Below are 10,360 nucleotides of genomic sequence, written 5' to 3'. Positions count from 1 at the left end.
CCTCCCCTTTTCTCCCCCCTCCTGCATCTGAGCCAGCTGCAATCTCTCCTTTTCATTTTAATTTCTTCTTTCTTTTTTTCTCTCTGCACCTTTCCTTTCCTCTCGTCCAACTCCCTGACCTTTTTCTTTCTTGTTTCATCTCTTCCCTTTCCTCTTGTATCCTTGTCTCCTGTCGCTCAACCTGGTTTCCTCTCGTGTTTTTGCCTCTTGCCTCCCAAGATATTCTATCATCCCTTATTTAACAAGCATGTCATTTTCCCTCAGTCTCTCTGACTGGACCAGCCAATGCATGCAGCAAAAGTTATATTACTGGGGAAATAGACAAAATAGTAACATCAGACAATTTCTGCCTCACTGGTAGAAGTGAATGTGTCATCCTAAACATTTGTGTCAGAATGACTAAGACAAGATTTAGGGTCTTTAGGACGATTTCCCTTGGCATCAACAATGGGTTTTTTTTCCAAATTATCTACAGATTTTAGAGCATTATATTATCTCAAATGGCTTGAAAAAAATGCATATAGATGCGATCCGCCTGAGGGAGGATGTCCTCGGACCCCACTAGGTTTAGACTGAGCCCTGAATGTTTACAACGTCTGGCTCCTGGTCCTCATGGCAGTTATCAGGTTTTAGTGACTCCGTTCTGCTGCAATTCAAGTGCTTCTTGACAGATTATTTTAGTCAACAAACATCCATGTCACTGGTCAACTACCAAAGACTGCTACCCAGAATTTGTACCAAAGTGGCTGAAGGCAGACTTTGAATTGGGGACGGTACTTATGCAGTGACTTTATGTGCTAGGGAGTTGTTTAAAAAAATAACAATGCCAATACCAGTACCTTAAACGATATCAATACCAATGGAGTACATTCTATACCCATCACATTAATGGGAGCTGTGTGTGTCCCACTGTGTGTGCTAAATGTCGCAGCACTGCACAGCTCACACAGCCACGGGATCGCATTGTCATGGGAGTGCTATTCGTTTTTTTCTAGATCTGGGTACAAAAAGGATCATTTGCAGGTATTGTTTGACTGGAAAAGTGTCAATGCTACTTGACTATTTCGGTGGATACCTTAAAGGTATGTAGAACCTTTATCGGTTCTAGCCTTGACCATAGACTGTATATGAGAAGAGCACGTAGTCAACGGGACGGCACCCGTTGGTTGGTGGCCTGACGTTTTGAAGCCTTCAGTCCTGGCCTTGACTGATGATTGATGAACACAAAAACCAACAAGAAGACAGACTGAGGGGGACCTCTACTGGGTCCTCTCCTCTTCTGCCTGAGCTCCCTTTCCTATCTTACCGCTCCTCTTCTCATTTCTCCTTTTTCTTTCTTGTTTTCTCCTTTTCCTTTTTTCCCCTCCATCTTCATCTCTCCTCTTCCTCTTCTGTATTCTTCCTCCTTTTCCTCCACTGCCCTTCGTTACGACTTCTGACTTCCTCCCCTCTCTTTCTCCCTCTCTTTTCAACAACCAACCAAACTGCTCTCTTTTCCTTTCATTCTGAAATCTTTACTCTGTCCTTTCTGTCTGGTGGCCGGTCAGCTCTCAATGGGGGAAGGGCTGTTCAGGACGGAAAGGTGTGTGTGTGTGTGTGTGTGTGTGTGTGTGTGTGTGTGTGTGTGTGTGTGTGTCGGATGGGTGGGTGGGTGGGTGTCGGGTGGGTGGGTGGGTAGTTGTGTTGTGGTGAGTGCAGGCTGCTTGTAATTGAAAAGCCGGGACGCCAGCGACTGCAACCCCCGTGACCTCTTATTGAGAGAACAACCATTGATTTCTACACAGAAGGAAAAAGAGGGAGAGGGCTAAAGAAAAGGAGAAATTAGAAGGGAAAAAATGGGAGAAAAGAGAGGAAGAAGAATGGAAGGCAAGAAGGCAGGGAAGACAGAAGGTGAGGTAGATACAAAACTAAAGGAAAGCCTTAGAGGTAAACTGGGAAGTATGAAACACGGGGAGTGAAAGAAGGGTGGAGACAAAGGAAGAAATCGAGGAGGCAGACCAACAGAGAAGAGACAAAGTACAGAGAATGTGAAATGAAAAACTGCAGGAGAAAAAAGGAGTAGAGGAGAGATGATAGATGAGGAGGTAGAGAGAGAAGAATGAATGGACAATAATGAAACATTACAATGTGAAAAGCAATTCAGAAGAGGAAAGTAAAGGAAAGATCAGGGCAAACATGTTAAGTCAGCAAAAATAAAACAACAACAAAAAAAACTGGAGGGAGCTGGAGAAAACACTTTCCAGAGGGAGGAATCAGGAAGTGTGGTATCAAACATGTCAACAAGCATGAAGAAAGCAGAAAAGGAACATTTAAAACTCTCAAAACATGTTCACGCTCAAACCTTCTGACAGAGCGAGAGTCCTCTACAGTTGTTGTGATTGTAAGTCGGCCTATGAGAAGCTAGTCTGAGAGCTAGCTTTAGCGACAAGTTTCAAGTCTTCTTCAATACAGCACGATGTTCATTTAGTACATTTTGGTCCATTTATAGTCAAATGGACTATAGAGCGGCGTATGCTTCAGGCCGTACCTCAACGTCACTCCTTCGCATTCCATCGATGGTAACATCCGTTCATCAGTTTAAAAAAAAGCCGCGATGGCGAAATCAAGGACCTCAAGGCTTCATAACGGCAGTCCACAAATCAACGGGTGATGTCACAATAACGTATTTCAAGGCAAAAGCGACATGCACACAACAACAACAACATCCACCAAAATGAGCACAAGATTGAATCAACTCTAGTCAGATGGTGTCAACAAAAACGTAACATTATGAGCTTCACAAAGGCAGGACATATTGCAGGTCTGATGTACTGGATTAACTTGTTCATATCCCTGCAGAGTTTGTTTGTATGCACTCAGAGCAGTGAGGAAAATATCTGTTTTCCACAGTAAAAAAAAAAATCCCTTCTACAGAACCCACTTGTGTTAATGAAGACCAACATTTTACAAACGTTTAAAGTGAGTCGCCCTTTGGTTTCCCACCCTTTGTCCTCCTTATCAGGCATCTGACCCATGGGTAATAGAAAGACAATGTCACCAGATTAACAGCCACAGAGTGGGCCGCTGTTTCCCTGGAAACAGAGCGAGGAAGATGAGCAGGAGGATGGGACGGAGTGATTAAAAGAGGAGAGGGGGAGGTTAAAGGAGAGAAGTGACGAGGTGGATTGATGAGAGGAGATGGACGCTGGGATGATTACACACACAGAGAGCAGGGGAAAAATGAAGGGGGCAAGAGATGTAGAAAGAGACAGAGGGTGATAGAGTCATTAAAGACAGAAACGGGACAAACGAGATGGATTGATTGGATGGAGTGGTTGAAAAAAAGAGAGGGAAAATGAGCAGGTGAGAGGAGCGACTGACCGGACTTATAAAAGAAAATGGAACTTTAAATATCTCAGCGGGGAAATGAGGTTGCTGCAGCATATGTACTGTAGAGAAATATGAAGGAGAAGCAGAGACCAAACAAGTGTGTGCCCCTTGTCTATTTGTGTTTTGGATTTAATTTCACCATGTATGAGTTTCAACTAAACAAGAGGGAACAAAAGATCATCTAAACTGAGCTCAGAGCACTTGAACGCAAATTGAACCAACGGCGACAACCCTGCCAGGAGACCGAAATCACAAAGTCACAATGGTTCAAACAAACCAACATCGATTGTTGGGATGGAGACAGGATGTGTGTGTTCTCTGGTGTAGTGGCCAGAGTGGATGGCAGGCATACAAAGCACAGTATCTTGACACCAGAGACAGAAGTTCTTATCCTGACTCTCCAACCCGTTCTCACTCTGGGTACCCACTTATGTTTGGGCACCAGGGTACTTGGTTAGGTTTAGTAAAAGGCCGTGGTTTGGGTTAAGATAACTACGTTTGTTACTTTAGTTACCTGCTTAAGTTATGTAAGTTGCATACTTTACATAACTTAAGCAAGCCAACTTTTGGTTTCACACTGGACACGCATATCGTACTCCTGTGTTTGTTTGACCCATCCATCAAATGGTCTACCTCCATACATGGACTTTGTTGCTCTTTTATTACGTCACCTGACCTCCGGCGCAGTTGCTCTGAGCGTCTGATATCGCAGCGTATGGCTTTACATTGTGGCAAAATGAGCAATATGGTTAATGTTTGGGAAATACCATCGTTTTTGTTAAATGTTAATAAGCATGTTATGTCTAAAGTCTCTGTGGACTTTTTCTGCATTATCCTTTCCTTAATTTGATTGGACTTAAATGTAATTTCAGTTGTGTAAAAGGGCATTTTGAAATCACAAATTCTCATAAGAAATAAAATGGACTCCTAAAAAACGTCTAGAGTTCGGGCGTAGCTAGTGTATATCTGTACGCTGCTCATTGTTTACAGTCCGATTAGAAACTTGAGATGTGAGACTGGAGTTGGAGTTGAGAGACAACTTGTACAACTGGATTGTTTCACTAGTAGCCAGTTTATAAGACCATTTTAAACCGATTAAAATGTGTAGTCATCAGACAATAGCCAGTGGGCTCAGAGATTACGTTTCAGGTCTTCACATGGACTGTGTACCTGCATTCAATCAAAGAAGGCTTGAACGATACCACTCGGACTACAAGCAGAAACCAGAATGCTCCCAATACCAGTGGTGGGTCGTGGATTTGGTACCTACGCCAGCTGTTTAGTTTAACAGCTGATCGTGGTCAGCTGTTAAACTGACCAGCCCAACCCCGTAAAAACAGCACCATAGACACATCAACACAATGCCACCGAGATGAAAAAACACAAAAAGGAGGAAACTTACCAGATGCTGTTCATTAAAGACAAAGTCCATCCGCTCCCCTTAAAAGAAAGTTCAGCGATGCGGTTGTACAGTTTATCAGTGCGCTTCAGTTCCAGAGTGTGTACTGACACACTGACCAATCACAGCGCACATTAATAGTCACGCGGGCTGTGACGAATCACAACGTCCATAATGCTAGCAGATATTAATGCTAGCTAGCTGGCCGTTAGATTGTTGTTTAACACACTACTCTTGCATAGAGAAACAAAAGGTGAAATCTGATTGGATGATGAGCTATACTTAACCAGCTGTCAAGCAAGTCGTGCTGCTGGCCTGAGCTGAGCAACAGACAAGACAGGTGCTTGTGCAATGAGAAAATAAGCTAATAGGGAAAAAATATTATAATACATCTAGTGTATTTTTGAAAAACAATTAAATTATAAAATATATATAACTTTGTGATTCTGTTTAGGCCAGCAGAGAAGGCTTAGCTGGCCCTGACGGCCCGCCACTGCCCAATACTAAGAAAACGTCTGGTTGCCTACATATTCTGCATTCCACTTGAGTTCTCTGACATGCTCGTGAAAACAAGGTCCTTGCAGGACGCTGTCTGACTTCCGTTGCTGCTAAAGTAATATTATTATGGTATGGATGGCCTCTCCTCGCTCACGTTACCGCACTCTTGGAGAGGGAGGAGCGAGCCTAGGGGTATTCAGTTGGTTGCAATCTGCAACCACACCGCTAGAAGATACCGAATCCTGTCAACCGAATGTCGAGACCCTACATATCAAAACATTTTCTAAAGCGCCTCAAATATCAACAAAGGACTCAAACTGTGTTCAAGACGAGGCTCGAGGAAGCAATGGACAAAGTCCAGCTTGCCAAGTAGCTCCAGAAGGCTATTCTGCTGTGTTTACTGCAAGCCAGAGCTAGCAGGAATTTAATACAGTAACTAGTGCTGTGTGTATAGTTTTGAGGTACTTCTACTTTGGTTGAGTGTTTTCATTTTATGTCCATCACATTCCAGATGGAAATGTTGTAATTTTATATTCATTAAAATCCCCAAATGCGAAATCTAAGCATGTGAACCTGCGATTGTGTTTCCCCATCAGGATACTTCTAGGTGAGAAAAGAATAACAGGAGGATGAGTTGTACATGGATAAGACCATTGTGATTTCTTTATTGATTTTTTTTTCTTCTTTTATACATAGAGTGGAACAACAGTAATTCTCCCAATACCTCCTTCATGTTTGATCATCGTTTTATTCCACACCACAAGTTTTCAGTCACTTCTCTTTTTCCATTCCAACCAAATGTCTAAAATAAAATGCATCATTTGATGTTTGATTACTATATGACAACCATGAAAGAATAATGGTAAAAAAGAAAAAAAAGAAAAGGAAAAGAAAGGGTCAGTAAACAGAAAGGTCAAGCTTGATGTTTGGGGAGGACATTTTTTGAATAAGTAATCTTATACAGTTCCATACATGTTTAGCTGAGCGGTAGCGTGTTGGATGTCTGACAGTAACGTCAGAAGTGCACTGATTGTAATTTTGTTAAAAAAACTGATGTCATGGATCTGCCACTTTAACCTGTTGGTCTTGCTAATGCTGGAATCAAAACGTTTGTTTTGTTCGAACTGTAACTTCATATCCTATTTGATTTAATCTGATTTGTTCAGTAGGGATCCTCCGCAACGAAAGTCCCGAAACATGATATTGATGATAATGTACAGGAATTGGTCTACAGGAAGCATTTTTTCTGCATTTAGCGCATTACTCTTTGTGCCAAAACTCATCTGTAAATCTTGCATCTAAACTTCACCATCCAAAACAAAAGAAAAAACTACAAAATTATGCAGTTTGATAGCTCATTTTTTTTCTTTTAAAAAATATATTCCAATCAGAAAGAACAATAACAAGGCTACAAGTTGCTTGATGCTTTTAAGCTATTGGGAATGGAAGACAAGCAGGACTGGAAGGGCTATAAAATGTACTTTGGTTTTCCCTCAACTAACACCGCATGAACTTGAGCACGTACTCAAAACATTTATTTTGGCCTTTCAAACTTGTTGAGTTGATATTTACCGTTTGACGTTCCTGTCGCTTTGAAACCTTTGATTTCTTAGTTTTTCGCCTTTACTCTCATCTTGTTCATTGGGCCATTTGTTCCCTCACTCTTAGTCAAAGATCAAGCTAGTTCTTGCCGACTTATTTCAGCCTTAAATGCATCATTTATCTGTCCAATTAAAATTGAAATCTACTAGCAAACAGCTACCCTCTCACTCACCTAAGGGTCCATCGTATTAGGGGATAGTGTATTTGTGAATCACAGTTGGTTTAAAATCAATTACCAATATTTTGATAGGCCACTGGAAAGATATATGAACATGATTGAATAAAATCCCTCAAAAAGCTTTTTTGTATGTTTGGGAGCTGGTATGTACAGGAGAGACCCTGGCTAAAGCTTGGACAAGCTAAATGAAAGTACAACAGAGCACAGTCAAATTTTCAGTTTCATGAAAAGCCTGCATCACGTTGTGTCTGACAACGGCTGGTGTCCAAATGTACCCGTAGACTGTTGGTAGCTCGCGGTAAACCTCACGGTGACGATAATTCTCTGTGCGGACGCTGACGCCTTGCCCACTGAAACCGATTTAAATAGTTTGCAAGTTTTCTATCAGCAGGTCAAACGTAACACTAATGCCTGATGGAACCCGAAGTTGCGTGTGTATAGCGTACACTGTGGGAAATTAAATGAGAGGATGATAATAATAATAAGGTCAATAATAAGTATCACAATGCATTACATGGCTAGCTAATCGTAAATATACTCATGCATAAAGTCTGGGCTAGAGCACTGCTGTATGGGTAATGTAACGGCGATGCTAGCCTTAGAACAGGAGACAAAGGACACCGAAACAAGAACAAATTATTCATGAAGATCAACTGAAACGTGGCTGGATATTAAAAGAAACGAAGAAGCCGGTATTATTCTGAGCATCATTCCAACAATGTTCCCAATCCCCAAAAAAATCCACATGAGGGGACAATGACCCCTTCAAAACAAGAGACCAAAAAAAATAAAAAAATTGAAATTATAAATCCCTCAATCCTCGGCAGATGGAACAGAGAGAAAAAACAGTAATACATCAACAAGAAAGAGAGCATAGCAGAAGACAAGCATTTTTCATTTTTGGTTTTAGCGCACCTTTTTAACGATTACAAAAAAACAACTTAAAAATGTGTCAAGCTTTCCCCCCCACATTTGTTCGTTTTTAAAGTTACAGTCACCATTAAAAAAAAATAAAAAAAGGAAGAAGAGCAAGTGAATAATTTATGACATACGCTATTATTACATCATCCTAACACTATTGTCTATGAGGTATATCTGCAACAGTTTGGTAAAGAGAGCGCGGTCTGCGCACAACTCGCACAAGTTTGCCTCCGTGGTTTCTTTTCATCATATAAAGCTTTGCGACCGTTTGAAGAAAGAGAAGAAGGAGGGAAGGAGCTGGGTTCAAATAGCTATTTGTTTTAAATGCGCTTGGTTTTTAACGGTCCTATGTTCGGAAGAAAGTATACTAATGTTGAGATCTAAATCTTAATTAGGTATCATAATCAAGACATTACAAATGTTTTTGTGATGGCATCTATAATATATTGAGTTGAAAAGATCAGTTGGTGATCTTGAGAAAATAGGTTTCACAGCCCAAAATATTGCAAGATCATGGATGATCGCAAAGTAAATATTTTGTCAAAAAAGTCTTATCATCTGAAGTCTGTGTAAGAATTCAAGGGAAATGAGATTGACTCCTTTGGACAGCTGTGAGAAGATGACGAGCTGCAAGAATAAATAAATAACAGATCTAAACCCAGCTCGGAAGTAAAAAGAGAGAAAGAAAAATAGAAGGGATAGTAAAAGATAAGAGTCGAACAGAACAGGGAGCCTTTTGGTAATCGCTCTGTAATTATTTGCGTTGATTGAACGGCAAAGTACCAGAGCAGAGAACAGAGAGGTCTGGACTTTGCTTTAGTTCAAGCGAGGCACTCATCCAAGGTTATCTCATACTTTGCAACAAAATTGCTTTTTGGGGTGATGCTGATTATTTGCACCAAAACAATGGATGACAATTGTTGTGACCCTCCCTGATCTCTACTGGACTGGTTACCCTTTGCATTGACGTACAGTATCACATTTAGATTTTTAGCCATGCTGACCGATTGGTTGGTCGGTCGACCACTTTGGTGACACAGACTGAAATATTAAAAAAACATTGTAATTAAATTTGGTACAGATATTCATGGTGCCCAACAGGATACATTCTTTAAAAGTTGATTTCATTGTGACTTTTAATGCCGCGCCATCATCAGTGCAAATTTCCTATTGGGCCATATTGGGTTTGTGACCAAATACCTTAAAACCGATGACTTCGTATTTAACGGCAATTAGAAAATTAGCCCCCTTAAATCAGCATTTTTTTATACTGACTATGGCTGTGACTTAGCTAAAGGTACATGACCTGCATGAGCTTCAGAGCTGGAGGGATGGATTGGCGAGATCCATCATTTAGGCTCTTTTTGAGAAAGCAGGAGAGTGATTCAATGGTAATTTGAGGGCAGCTTTGCTTCCTCTCACAATTTGATTTGACTTTTCAGACAGTTATAGGGACCACAAGTAGTTCATCAGGCTTAATCAAACGGAAAAGTTCAGCCGTGAACTCACAGGGTCTGAACAGCGTTGGATCACTGTGGTTGCTACGCAGCACAAAGCTGGTACCAATCTGACGTCTAATTGCCGTAGCGAGATGAGCACAAAAAGAAAAGAGAGGAGCATGTTGTTGGAAATAAAGCCCAGCGAAAGTTGCTTGTTTATGAAGCGACGGGATGTGGGTGTCTGGAACAGAACACCAAGAGAATCATCTTCCTAAAACTTCATAAATGTTCAGCTTTTATGTTTCAGTGCAAAACAGCATTTTTGTTTTGCTGATCAAAGTCTGAGGTCATCATTATCCTTCGAACAAAGCACTTGTCAGATAGTGTAACGATGGCTTCGTTTGAAGCCTTAAAGCTGTAGAGGAGGCAGGTAAACAATGGACAAAGCAGGTCCATATTTGATCCATCCATCGATAGTTACCATTAATTACCTGTCACATACAAAACAAATCTCCAGAAATTTATTGTCGATTCTCATATTGCTGAATTTGAAAATTGAAAAATACTCTGCTCTAAGGCCCATCACCCAAACAAATGTAGAATTGAGTATTTATGCATATGCACTCTCTGGTATCTAGCATCCAGCCGGACTGCCTCTTATCCCTTCACACACATTCTTTTTGAGGAGACGAGACAACGCAAGGCCAAGAGAGAACGAGGGAAAAGGGAGAAAGAAAGAGAAAAGGGAGAGAAAAGGAGAATGTGGAAAAGAGGACACCATTAAGGGGAGAGAACGCAAATGCACAAAGCTTAGCGCAGACCGCACTGAAGAGGACAAAAACAATCTTTGGTTTCTTTGGTTTCATCAACACGATTAAAAGGACAAATGGAAAGTCAGTGAGGTAGCCTCTCTGGTTCTCACTATTGAAATAGAAAGTTTTTCTTTTTTTTTCT

The sequence above is a fragment of the Taurulus bubalis genome (assembly GCF_910589615.1).
Source record: "Taurulus bubalis genome assembly, chromosome: 19".
Lineage (NCBI taxonomy): Eukaryota > Metazoa > Chordata > Actinopteri > Perciformes > Cottidae > Taurulus > Taurulus bubalis.
The sequence above is the reverse complement of the archived record's forward strand: the minus strand, read 5'-3'. Positions refer to the sequence as shown.